A 12,824-nucleotide genomic window follows, 5' to 3' on the forward strand; every position below is an offset into this window, starting at 1 on the left:
CAACGGATGAGTCCATGGCTCTTTTATATGGAGATGTTGGTTGATCTTGCTGATCTTCCATGGCGATTCCATTTTGTTATGTGAATACATTGCCGATTACAGGATAGTAATTGTTCTATGGATAGGAACCAATGGCTGTGCCTCTTGACGGGGGAAAAAAGCATTGGTCTCTATGATCCAAGTGCAATTTGTCCCTTGTTCTGACTATGGAACTTACGAGTTTGGTTAGATCAATTCAATTAATTAAGGCTTTTGACTACGTTAGGGAAAAAGTTATCCTGGTGGAATCGCCCGTGCTTTCCGGGCAAGGGAAGTTTTTCTAAGTTCGATTTTGGAAGAACCAAGGAATTAATCACTTGTTTGGATATCCGTGGGCGAGGCCCCGAGTGTAGGACCCTGCCCCACGCAAGATGTGCTACTTCCGTTGCTAGCACCCAGAATCCGTTGCTGCACGGTGGGGACGGGGATCTTACAGTTGGTATCAGAGCTAATGAGGATCAACCAAAAAGCCAAAAATGTCAAAAATTTATGAAGTAGCAGCATAAGATTAGAATTGTGTGATGAAATTCATACAAATTGTTGATTGAATTGAAATTCATGAATTAGTAATTGGGTCTTCAGATGGTATGAGGGTATAACTGCAGCTCTTTACTGGCAGTATATACGAGTAAATCTAAGACTTGAAATTATAAGCATTAATGCTATCCAGTTGAATTCGAATATGATTGATATGATTTTTAAATTTTGATTGAGAACTGATGAGTTGATTTGGATTCTGATTGAAAATGATGATCCCTAAAATTTGGTTGAAATGTAATAAGCTGAGCAAAACCACAATGAGGATGAATGGGACGAGTCCCTGAGATGATGTTCTTAACTGGAATGATGTAAATGACTTGCGCCAATCACTATGAGAATAGTGGATTGTGCTGGCAGATTGCTACTGTTAACTTTTGATCAGTGGATCAAGTTAAGGGATGATAAATTAAAAAACTGCAAAATTGAAATCCCCATGGAGGATTGTTTAGATAGAAGAATTCAGTCTGATGGACCATTATTGTGTTAAAGATATGAATGAGATAATTCTGAATGAATTGTTAACTAATAATACGTTCTATATGAGTATATTTATCCCTTGACTCTGTGGGGAGCCGAGAACCCCGGAATTAGTTGAATAAAAAATTGGATTGAATCATAAATAAAGAGACTAAACAAGAATTTTCATATTGATAGGAATGTGGATCGAGGTCGTCGTGGTAGAAATGTTAACCCACAACTTGATGAAGAAGAGCTCGACCTGGATGTTCGTAAAACTCTTCATAGTTCGCAGCCTGGACCTTTCAAGGGTGAAGGGAAAAACTTGGGCGAGACTGTGGAAAAGTGGATCGAATCAATGGAAGAATACTTCGATGTCAAGGGGTACAATGAGAAGAGCAAAATGGCCCTTTGCAAGGCTGAAGATAGTGGAGATAGCCAGAGTGGCATGGAGAAACCATTGCGAGACAAACCGTCTCGACCGACCCAAACCTAGACCGATCTCAAGGCTTACCTCCTCAGAAAGAGGTTTTGTCCCCTAGGCTTTCTTGAAACTAAGATGAATGAGTTCTTGGAACTAAAGCAGGAAAGCCGGACAATTGAAGAGTACCATCAGGCTTTTGCCCTTCTCCTTAAATATTCCCCTCAATTGGATGAAGAGCAGCTGATGGCCAGGTTCATTCGGGGAATGAACGAGCCATTGGATACTTTAGTCAAGAATACCAAGCCTATTTCCATGGCCGAAGCACTTCGGATGGCGAAGGATTTCGCCAAAGCCTTTGATGTCAAAGTCCCGCCAAAACCAGCACCATCACCTTTCAAAAGGTTTTTATTCCCAGAAGATGATTCCAACCTTCCTCCGTCTAAGAGATATCAGGGTCAAACCCAGGATATGAGAAGTTTCAGAATGTGTCCTTTTTTCGAAACTCAATCCCCTGGATTTCAACTTCAGAAATTCCACCCTTGAACAAGAGAGTGAAATGCTATAACAGTCAAGGGTTTGGACATCGCAGCGTGGATTACCCAACTCCTTTTGGATCAAGGTTTTCAGGGCAGGAAAATCAGGGATCAAGATTCCAGACTCCAGCCCCTTCCGTAGAGTAATCAGGGTTCTATCCGCCAAAATCAGGGATCAAGATTCCAGACTCCAGCCCCTTCCGTAGAGTAATCAGGGTTCTATCCGCCAAAATCAGGGAAATCCCAGAGGTAGACCCTCTATCCAACCTGCAATTTCAACCCAAAGTAATGCAAGACCTCCAACACATAATAGGGGAAGTCAAAGAGAGTTGTTCCCAAATCAGCCGTCCACTTCCAAGGCAGCAACGCTGGAAGTGATTGAAGAAGAAGAAGATGATGAAAGAGATCATACTCCACCTGCGAGATGAGGACATCTCGCATTTTTTAAGTGGGATAGAATGTAAGATTCCTCCCTAGCGTCTCAAGATGTCCAGCATCTTCCCCTGTAATCAATTCTCTCTTCAAAAATATAAAAGATCTTGTTTTTACCTGTTTTTTGGCCTAGAGAGAGAAAATATTCTAGAGAGAGAATATTTAGATTTTGAATATTTTTGGATAGAAAAATATCTCTTCTTATTAAAATAAGTTCTCCCAAAACAGAAGTTCAAAAAGATTTTCAGAAGGTACATTAGAAATTAAGTATAATTTATTTAAGAGGGGTCCAGATTTTCAAAAATTTCAAATTAAGGTTTTGAAGGGCCAATCAAATTCATCCAAATGTATGAAGAAGATAAATAGAAGAAATAAAGAAAATCACCCCCAAAAAACAAGTAAATACTCACATAAGATGAAGAGTGGATTAAGGACCAAAGGAAAAGCTAAAAAAATGGATTTTTGACACCTCACAATGGGGATTCCCCCCTCATGAATGAGGCGCCTACTTCACATGTGCAATTGAGTTTTAAATCTTCAAAAATTGAGATATTTCATCTCTCCTCTCTCCTAATTCAAGTCTAGTTCCAAAAAGTTAGCTCAACTGACCTAAAAATGATCAAAAATTGATCAAACTGATTTGGAAAATTCTAGAATCAGTTTGTTTGGTTAGGAGCTCAATTTTTCCTATAAATAGAAGCCTCCCCCTTTGGTGAAAAATAATAGTGTTTATGCACTGTTACTCTACTCCTCCCAAGCCAAGAACTATGAATTTATTAATAATTCACTAGTTTTTTGACATTTCCCTCTTCCAAAGATTGATGGCCACTCTTGTTACAAACAAGAGTAGAACCCTCAAACCATCAAGCCAAAGGAAAGCTCCAGTAAGTAGAGATCTTGTAATTTTCTTTAGTGATTTTTATGCTTTCCTAATTCTTATGATTGTTTGAAGTGATAATGGACGCTATGCCTTGATCGAAAGGCTTTTCCTCTCTCTCTTCTTAGAATCAACCCTTCTTTATCCTAGTTAAGTGATAATTGTTGGAATTAAACTTTTTATAATGTTTTCTCTTTTATAAGTGAATTTTGATTAGTATAGATTACTTTAAATCAATTAGAGTTAAATTTTAAGACAAAATTAAGTAGAAAAATTTGAAAAATGGTCGAAAGGCTTTTCCCCTCTCTCTTCTTAGAATCAACCCTTCTTTATCCTAGTTAAGTGATAATTGTTGGAATTAAACATTGAATTCTATGCATAAAAGTATGCATAAAAGAATATATTTTCCAAAGGAAAGCTCATAGAAATTCAAGTAAGCTAGAAATCCTACTTTTTCTTTTTCTTTTTAAAATGAAAAAATGATGTTATGCCTTGTTGGAAAGGCTTTCCCCCTCTCTTCATTCTTAAATTCAACCTTTCTTTATCCTAGATAAGTAATCAAATTGTTAGAATTAAACTTTTCATATTGTTTCTCTTTTTAAAAGTGGAATTTGATTAGTTTAGAATGCTTTAAACCATTTGGGATAATTTTTAAGTAACTTGAGGATAGAAAAAATTGAAAAATGGTCAGCTATAAAAAGAAGATTATAGCAAAATTTTCTTAAATTTTGTGAAATAAGTTTTATCTTTTATTATTCAAAAAGAGTAATCCCCACCATTTGTGTATTCTAAAAGTGTTATTTTCATTCTATGCATAGAAAGATGCATATTGGATATTTTTATTATTATAAAAGTGTGATTTTCATTAGAATTAAATTCTATGCATAGAAAGATGCATATTGGTTTTTTTTTATATAAAAGAGTGATTTTCATTAGATTTAAATTCTATGCATAGAAAGATGCATATTGGTTATTTTTTTATTATAAAAGAGTGATTTTCATTAGATTTAAATTCTATGCATAGAAAGATGCATATTGGTTATTTTTTTAATTATAAAAGAGTGATTTTCATTAGATTTGAATTCTATGCATGGAAAGATGCATATTGATTATTATTTTTATTATAAAAGAGTGATTTTCATTAGATTTATATTCTATGCATAGAAAGATGGATATTGGTTATTTTTTATTATAAAAGAGTGATTTTCATTAGATTTAAATTCTATGCATAGAAAGATGCATATTGGTTATTTTTTATTTTAAAAGAGTGATTTTCATTAGATTTAAATTCTATGCATATAGAAAGATGCATATTGGTTATTTTTTTATTATAAAAGAGTGATTTTCAATAGATTTAAAATTTATGCATAGAAAGATGCATATTGGATATTTTTTATTATTAAAGTGTGATTTTCATTAGAATTAAATTTTATGCATAGAAAGATGCATATTGGAAATATTTTTTTAATTATAAAAGTGTTACTTTCATCAATATTGATTCTTATGCATAAAATGATGCATAAAAGAAAATTTTTATTATAAAAATGTTACTTTCACCAATATTGATTCTTTTGCATAAAATGATGCATAAAATAATTTTTTATTATAAAAGTGTTACTTTCATCAAAATTGATTTTTTTTACATAAATAGGTACATAAAAGGATTTTCTTTTATATAAAAGTATTATTTCCATAGAAGTTGGATTTTATTTTATATAAAAGTATTATTTCCATAGAAGTTAGATTTTATTTTATATAAAAGTATTATTTCCATAGAAGTTGGATTTTATGCATAAATAGATGCATACAGAATTTTTATATCAAAATAAGAGTTCTCTTTAATCCTATGTTTAAATCCCATGAATATTGGTAAATGAATAAGTAAATACTCTGTGAGAGAAAATTCTACCGTTTCATATTCTCTAGGATGGTAATGAGAAAATTCAGAAAAACTATTGAAGTCAAAATTTTAGATAAATGATTAATTTATTCCTCATAGGAATTCATGATTAGTTTTAAATTTAGTTAAGCAAAATACTCAATGAATAAAATTCAGTAAAGTAGTAATTGAAATATTACCCTTCGAGAAAGCTAGTTCAGGGAGAACCTTTCCAGACTTAAACCCTGAATTAGACTATGACTAAGACTTAATCTCCTTTGTCAGTTTCAAGAAAAGACGATGTGACCAGTTCAGGAAAGTTTCACTCAAATCACCCACACCAAATCTGAAATCAGGTTAAGACCCTTGATTTTGATCTGAGGATCAAGGTTACATAATTTAGGAAATTCTGTTGGAATTTTAGACCTGTGATTTAGAAGTATTGGGATACGGATTTAAGATATACCCATTGTATTCAAAAGAAAATCAAAACTGAAAACTTACATAGAAACCCTGTTTTCTTAAAGGACTGTCTTACGCCAGAATGCTAGAGGGAGAATTTGGTATGTGTGTTTTTCTAAGGGAAGTTTGGTTACAAAAACTGGCGGAGTGTTCAAAGGACGGCTCACGCGGCAAAAACTTGCCTAGGTCTTGACGAGCCTGGGTATGGTAACAAATGGTGTGCTTCCGGTAGGATGGGCGAGGGCCGATGAAGCGGTCCCCTAAGTGAAGTGCCAGGACACCTAAGGAGGATCCTGGAGGGTTTTGACCAGGTGATGCACGGGCTCGCGATGCTTAGGACACCCATGCGTATGTCGTGGAAGATATATATATGTATGATGACGAGAAAATTATTATAATCTGTTACTGGATCTCGTTGCTGACCTGCTGGTCTCAACGGAGAGTCCAGAGTGATACTGTTTTTTGAGAAACAAGGATTGAATGGAAATTTTGAGTTATGACATCTGTAACCAATGTTTATCAATGGATTATTTTTAAAAGATAAAGTTTAATAAAGAGGAGTGTGTGCGTATCTGTATTCTAAAGCAAAAGTTAAGAAAGGCATTCAATTATGGGTGGGTGAGTACTTGTCTGGTTCTACTAATTCCAATGGTTGGGCGGTGGCTAACCCATGGGCCGGATGGGGTTAGGCTCGAATCAGTAGAGTTTTAATAATAAAATTGATTAATAGGAGTACACTTAGAACTCGAGTAGTTAAATAAAAGCCTGAAGACTTCTCTAATGAATAGATCAACGGCTGTGCCTAATTCAATTAGGAAAAAAGCGTTGATCCCTTCAAGTTAAGTTTGTAATAGTTTCCCTTTTATCTGGTTTATTCAGATGAAGATTAGTTCAGTATCTTGACCTCGTTAGAAAAATTCGTTAAGAACATAAATGGTGGACATTCAAGGGCGAGGCCCCAAGTGAGAAACCCTGCCCCGCACAAGAGGAAGCTACTTCCGCTGCTACCATCCGCGAATCCGGTGTGCAAAGGCGGCAGTTGGGATCTCACAGGTATTTCATCACAACCTCACAACAGGATATCAAAACAGTAAATTTTTCCATTAACTCTACTGAATTAGACACCATTAAATCATATATTCAAGACAGTAAAACCCTTTCTTAATCATCATAGATAATCCATACTATAGCATTACAGTAAATCAGGTTAACTGCAAACTATCATATCAGGAAAACATAAGAAACACATAACTAACATCATGTACGAACGTGTAACTGCTTGTTCATTATGATTGATCATCCGCACATCAGTTATAATTGCATAAATAAGCAAAATGCATGTGTCTCCTGAAATCTCAGGTGAATAGCCTAAGGTTCAAAAGTATTCACCAAAAAGTAATAATGAAAGACTTGAAGACTTGAAGACTTGAAAGACTGTAAACCTCTAAGGTTTACACTTCGCACACCCGGTGATAAAAGTGTTTCCCCAAAAACTTGCAGACTCTGAACCCACTTAAGTATCCCTTGATGTACTGAACCCGTGAAAAGTATCTTCATCATTCATTTCTGTATCTTCATCTACAACATGTGTCTTTCCTCTAGCAGCTTCCCCTTCCCCTTCATCTGATCTGCAAATCCATCTCTTGCTTGAAACTGGTTCCCTGCAACATCATCTTCAATTTGAAAAATATTGTCTGCCCCAGTTGATTTCTTATCAATCAATCTTGAACTCAGCACTTCCCCTTCTGGATTTTGCCTTGTTTCAAAAATCCCTTTACCTGCAAAACTAGTAACTTTAAAGGATTTTTGGCTACTTTCAGGTTCTTCACCACAATCTTGAAGGCTAATGGTAGTTTACAATTTAAAGGCACAGCATTTGTTGGCATTTTCTTCTTCTCCAACATCTTGTACTTGTTATCCAATTCAGCAATTTCCTATTTGAGTAAATCCACCTCTTGTTTATGTTGTTTATTTGTTAATGCTTTCCAAGGCCTCTTCAAAATGTTGGATATTCTATCTTTAATTCTTGTCCAAATCAAGTTTCCAGTCTGCTTCAACTATGTTTTCATGTCATCCACATCTTTATTGGTCATAAACACCTCATCAATACTGATTTCTTCATCATCGGCCATTTCTCTTAACTCTTTCTAAACATCCTTCAAAGCAGTAATTTGTTGAATCAGAATTTCATTTTCTGACATCAACTCATTATTTTTGTTTGATAACTTCTCCACTTCTGCAGAAAATGTCACTTTAATCTCTGTGAGCTGACCATCATTTCTGTCTTTATCTTCACATTAGCTTTTTCTTGCCAACTAGCAATTGCAGCCTCATATTCCTATTTCTTCTTATTAAATAACTCATGTTGAGCCTGAACCTTGCTTTCAAGATCTATAACTTGCTGATTCTTCACATCCTTGTGCTACTCAACTATTGCTCTAGCACCTGAATTCTGTTTTCCAGCACTCTCTGCCTCCTTATGTCTATTCTCGTATTTGTTTGTTGCTGAATGAAGTAATCATCCATTAACCTCCAAGCTTGCTTTACTTCCCCCACTGTAATTTCTTTTAAAATCCTTGGTTTTTGAAACCCTAAAACATCAGGTTTCCCTGATACGTCCTCTTCATCACCCTTAATTGCCTTGCCCTTGCTTCTGAGCTTTATACCCTTCTTTTGCAAAGAACTAGGTGACTCCTTTACTTCATACCCTGTTCCAGTCTGAGGAAACAAATCTGGGAATAATGGGTCTACCAATGACTTATGATCCTTAGCTATCTTCATAGAATCTAATGCAGAGTATCCAGCCTGCTCTTCAGATCATCCTCCAAACACTCAACATTGCTCATATTCTCCATCCTTAACACCTTGCTTTTCACAGTTGGTGGCTCATCATCCAATTGGCCACTGTTGCATTTCCCACTACTAGCAAATGGCTTGATTTTTGACACATACTTGTCCCCATATAACAGTTCCAAATGCTTAACCCTGCTAAATATTGCTACCAACACAGGTCCAAGCCTTGAACTTTTATCCACCTTTCTTCTATCTGTTTCCTTGAATTCTGCCAAAATCTTCTGATGAAAAATGTGAGCCCATCCCACCTGCTTACCTTTCTGTGCTGTATGAATGCAAGCATAATTTTTATCAGACGTGTATTCTGATCAGCAATACGTTTTCTAAAAACCATTCCATCTGTACTCTTTTGATAGGATCTTGTACCTGCTTAAGGACAAAATATTTTCTGACTGTCTTAGGCATTCCAAACTTCCTCTCCATGACCTTTAATGATGGCTTATCAAAACGCTGCAATCCCTCCATAGGTAGCTCAAAAACGTATGACACCAACTGTACTGACAAGAACACACCCCTAGTGTAATAAACCCTTCACTGTTTTGGAGAAATCTAAATTGCTTGTTTGCATTCTCATTTTCTCCCCATGTGTCCCATGGTAGAGAAGAAAACTCCAACAAACCCATTATTTGCAGCCATATTATGTTCTTTACAGAATTTAAGAAGTCAAGGCGCACCTTTGAATCGAGAAAATTAGCTGAAATCTCATGTCGTACCTCTTCAACAGAGTCTCCTTCATCCTCTGATACCGCATAAAAAGTATCCTCTTTCATAGCTATCTCCTTCATGCGTGGGCTTCCTCTCGCCATGCTTGTAGATTTTGAAAGGTCCACAAACGTAGCAGCTATCTCTTTCACCCATGCTTGTCTTCTTTTTTGTATTATTTCTAAAATGTAACATGACTGAATCCTGTACTGTTCCAATTCCAGCAATTTCTCCAACTTGAATTCCAAAGATTCTTCAGGAAATAATTTGTTCTCAGCCTGCCACCCTCAAGCTTGGCACTAGGAACTCCATAGGCACCATTGCCTCTAAACCATATACCAACTTGAAAGGAATTAAACCTATTGTTACTTTGAAAGCTGTCCTGAAATGCCCAAAGAGATGAATACAATTTTTGATCCCAGTCTCTCCTGTGATCTGACACAATTTTCTTCAAAATCCTTAAAATGATTTTGTTTGAACTTTCTGCTTGTCCATTAGCAACAGGATAATAAACTCTTGACTTCTTGTGAATTATAAGATGTTGTGTGGTCAACTTCTTTATCACTTTATTAAGAAAGTGACCTCCTTGATCAGACACCAATTCTATTGGATAGCCAAATCTTGTCATGATGTTTTTATACAAAAACTTAGCCACACTTGATGCTTTACTGTCCCTTAGAGCCACCACTTCTACCCATTTAGTGCAATAGTCTGTAGTAGCTACTAGGATGTACTTGTTCCCTGTCAAACTTGCTGCAGGTTTAATTGGCCCTACAAAGTCCATGCCCCACTTCTGAAAAGGCTCCAATGGCAACACAAGTTGATGTGGCATTCTGTCTGCCTGAGTTGGTCTTCCTTCTCTCTGACAAAGAACACACTGTCTTGCAAACTCATGCGCATCTTTGAGTAAAGAAGGCCACCATAATCCTACTTGAAAAACTTTTCTTCCTGTAATTTCACCAGAAAATGACCCCCTGCAATGCCTTCATGAGCTTCCTTCAGTACAATGGATAGTTCAAAGTCAGGAACACACCTCTTGATTACCTAATCAATGCCCCTCCTGTACAGTACTCCTGTAATAATCAAGAATGACTTACTTTTCAAAGCCAAATTCTTTCTTTTATCCTTGCTTATTGATTCTAGGAATAGGCCATCTATCAAGAACACCAGCATCTGATCATACCAGTTTTCCACTTCTATAGACTGCACTTGAAAAATTTCAGAATCAGGAAACTCATCTGAAATTTCGTCTACTCTTTCTCCTGTTTCCAATCTGTTGAGATAGTCAGCCACCATGTGACCCCTTCCTAGAGTATGAATTACTGAATAATCAAACTCCCATTCTTCTTGACAATTCAGGTTTATTCACCATATACAAAAGAGCTTGATGATCCACATGGAAAATTACTTTGGAAGCTAGCAAATAATGCTTGAACTTCTTTAAAGCATATATCATTCCAAGAGCTTCTCTTTCCGTCAGTGTGTAATTTCTCTCTGCTATTGCTAGCACTCTACTTACATAATATATTGGCCTGAACCATCCTTTGGTTTTCTCTTGCATAAGTACAACCCCTACTACCACATGTGAAGCATCTACAAACACATGAAAGTCTAAACTCCAATCTGGTGGTTGAAGTATTGGTGCTACCATCATCTTTTTCAGGTTTTTGAATGACTCTTCTTGTTCCTTTCCCCATACAAATGATACACACTTCTTGGTAAGCTTTGACAGAGGTTGACAAACATGTGATAAATATCTTAAGAATCTGTTGTGCCATTTCACTTGACCTATGAACCTAGCCAGTTGTTTAACTGTTTTGGGTTGCGTGGCATTCTAAATTGCTGAAACCTTGTTTCCATCAATTTGCATCTCCTCTTTTGAAATCACATGGCCTAGAAGAATCCCCCTGCTCACTGCAAATGTACACTTTGCAGGGTTCAATGCTAATCTAGCCATCTTGCATTTTTCAAAACATAGCCTGAGCTGATAGATATGATCTACAATCTTGCCAAAGACACTGAAATCATCAAGAAACACCCTCATGAAAGTGGTAAGAAAAGGGGCAAACACCTTTTGAACCCACTTCTGAAAAGTAGGGGGTGCGTTATTCAACCCAAAGGACATAACATTGCTAGTTAGCAAAAGCTCCCCATTCAATGATAAAAGTTGTCTTGTTCCTGTCCTCTGGTGCCATGAGTATCACCCATCCAAGAAGTTATATATCTCATGACCAACCAACTGAGTCTAACAATGTGTCACAGAATAGTAATGGAAATGGATCAGTTATAGTTGTTGCATTCAGCTTCCTGTAATCAACACAAATTCTGATTCTCCCATTCTTCTTAGGCACTATGACAATAAGTGACAACCATGTAACCTCATGCATAGGGTAAATGAAACCCACCTTCAACAAACTGATCAATCTCCTCCTTTACCTGTTTAGAAAAATTTGGGTTCATCCTGTATCTCTGCTACACTATAGGTTTTGCATCCTTCTTTGAATTAATCTTATGTTGGCAAAACTATGGATCAACCCCCTTCATGTTTGTGTAATGCCATGCAAAGATATCTTTAAATTCCCACAATAAATTTTGCAGGTCATCCCTGAACTGTCCTGTCAGGTTAATATTGATTTTCACACATTTGGGCTCCTGTTCTGTGCCAAGATTAAAATCCTGTAAATCATCTTCTTTCACTCTTGATAACTCAGACAAATGGTCTTCATAGGCTATTTCAGCTTGGATAACAGCCTGAATGCCCTCCTTTTTGCATATTCCTGTAATCCATCCTCCTGATCTCCTGTCAGCTCTTCCTACATCTTTTCATCTAACTCTTGATCCTTCTGAATCTCTGCTTTCTCTAATTTCTGTCCTTTTGCAACAGCATACTTCTGAACAATATTTTCCACATCTACTTCAAAAATAGGTATGACATATGGATTTCTTCTATAGGACACAAAATCCCAAGGATGCATGGGATACTTTGGTAAAGTTGTATGATATATGACTACATCACCAAAGAAGATGCAATTGAAGTAGAAGATTCATGGTGTGACTCGAAGCAATAGAAGTGTAAATGATTATGTGCATGAGATCAAAGAATGTGCTAATGCGCTAGCATCTATTGGTGCTCCTATGGATGATGATGACTTGGTAGCCATTACATTGAATGGCTTGCATAAACAGTACAAGACATTTGAAACCTCTATCAAGGTTAGAGGTGGAGACTCCCTAGACTTTGATGAGCTGATTTCATTGCTTATTGTGGAAGAGATGAAACTTGGAATAGGCTCCTCATCTAGCACAAATGAAATGCAAGGGATCAAGCATTTTACACTTATCGTGGTGCTAGAGGCAGAGGAAGATTAAGTCCAAGAGGACGTGCAGGTGGCTGTGGTTGGTAGGATCGATCAAAATAGTCTCAAATAGATCTAAAAGCTTTGGGGATTGTCTTTTTGGAAGTCATATCCAATTTGACCTTTTTTCTCCCCCCTCTTTATAGTTACCTGATCCGCACCCCAATCCTGTTTGACCTTTGTTACCCTTAGCCATGGTCTCCCTAGAATCATTGGGTAGTGATTCTCAGATCCTTCCAATTTCAGCACGACAAAAGGTACTAAAAACTCC

The sequence above is a fragment of the Cibotium barometz genome, chromosome 19, assembly GCF_041138505.1.
Source record: "Cibotium barometz isolate CiBa-2024 chromosome 19, ASM4113850v1, whole genome shotgun sequence".
In the NCBI taxonomy this organism is placed as follows: Eukaryota; Viridiplantae; Streptophyta; class Polypodiopsida; order Cyatheales; family Cibotiaceae; genus Cibotium; species Cibotium barometz.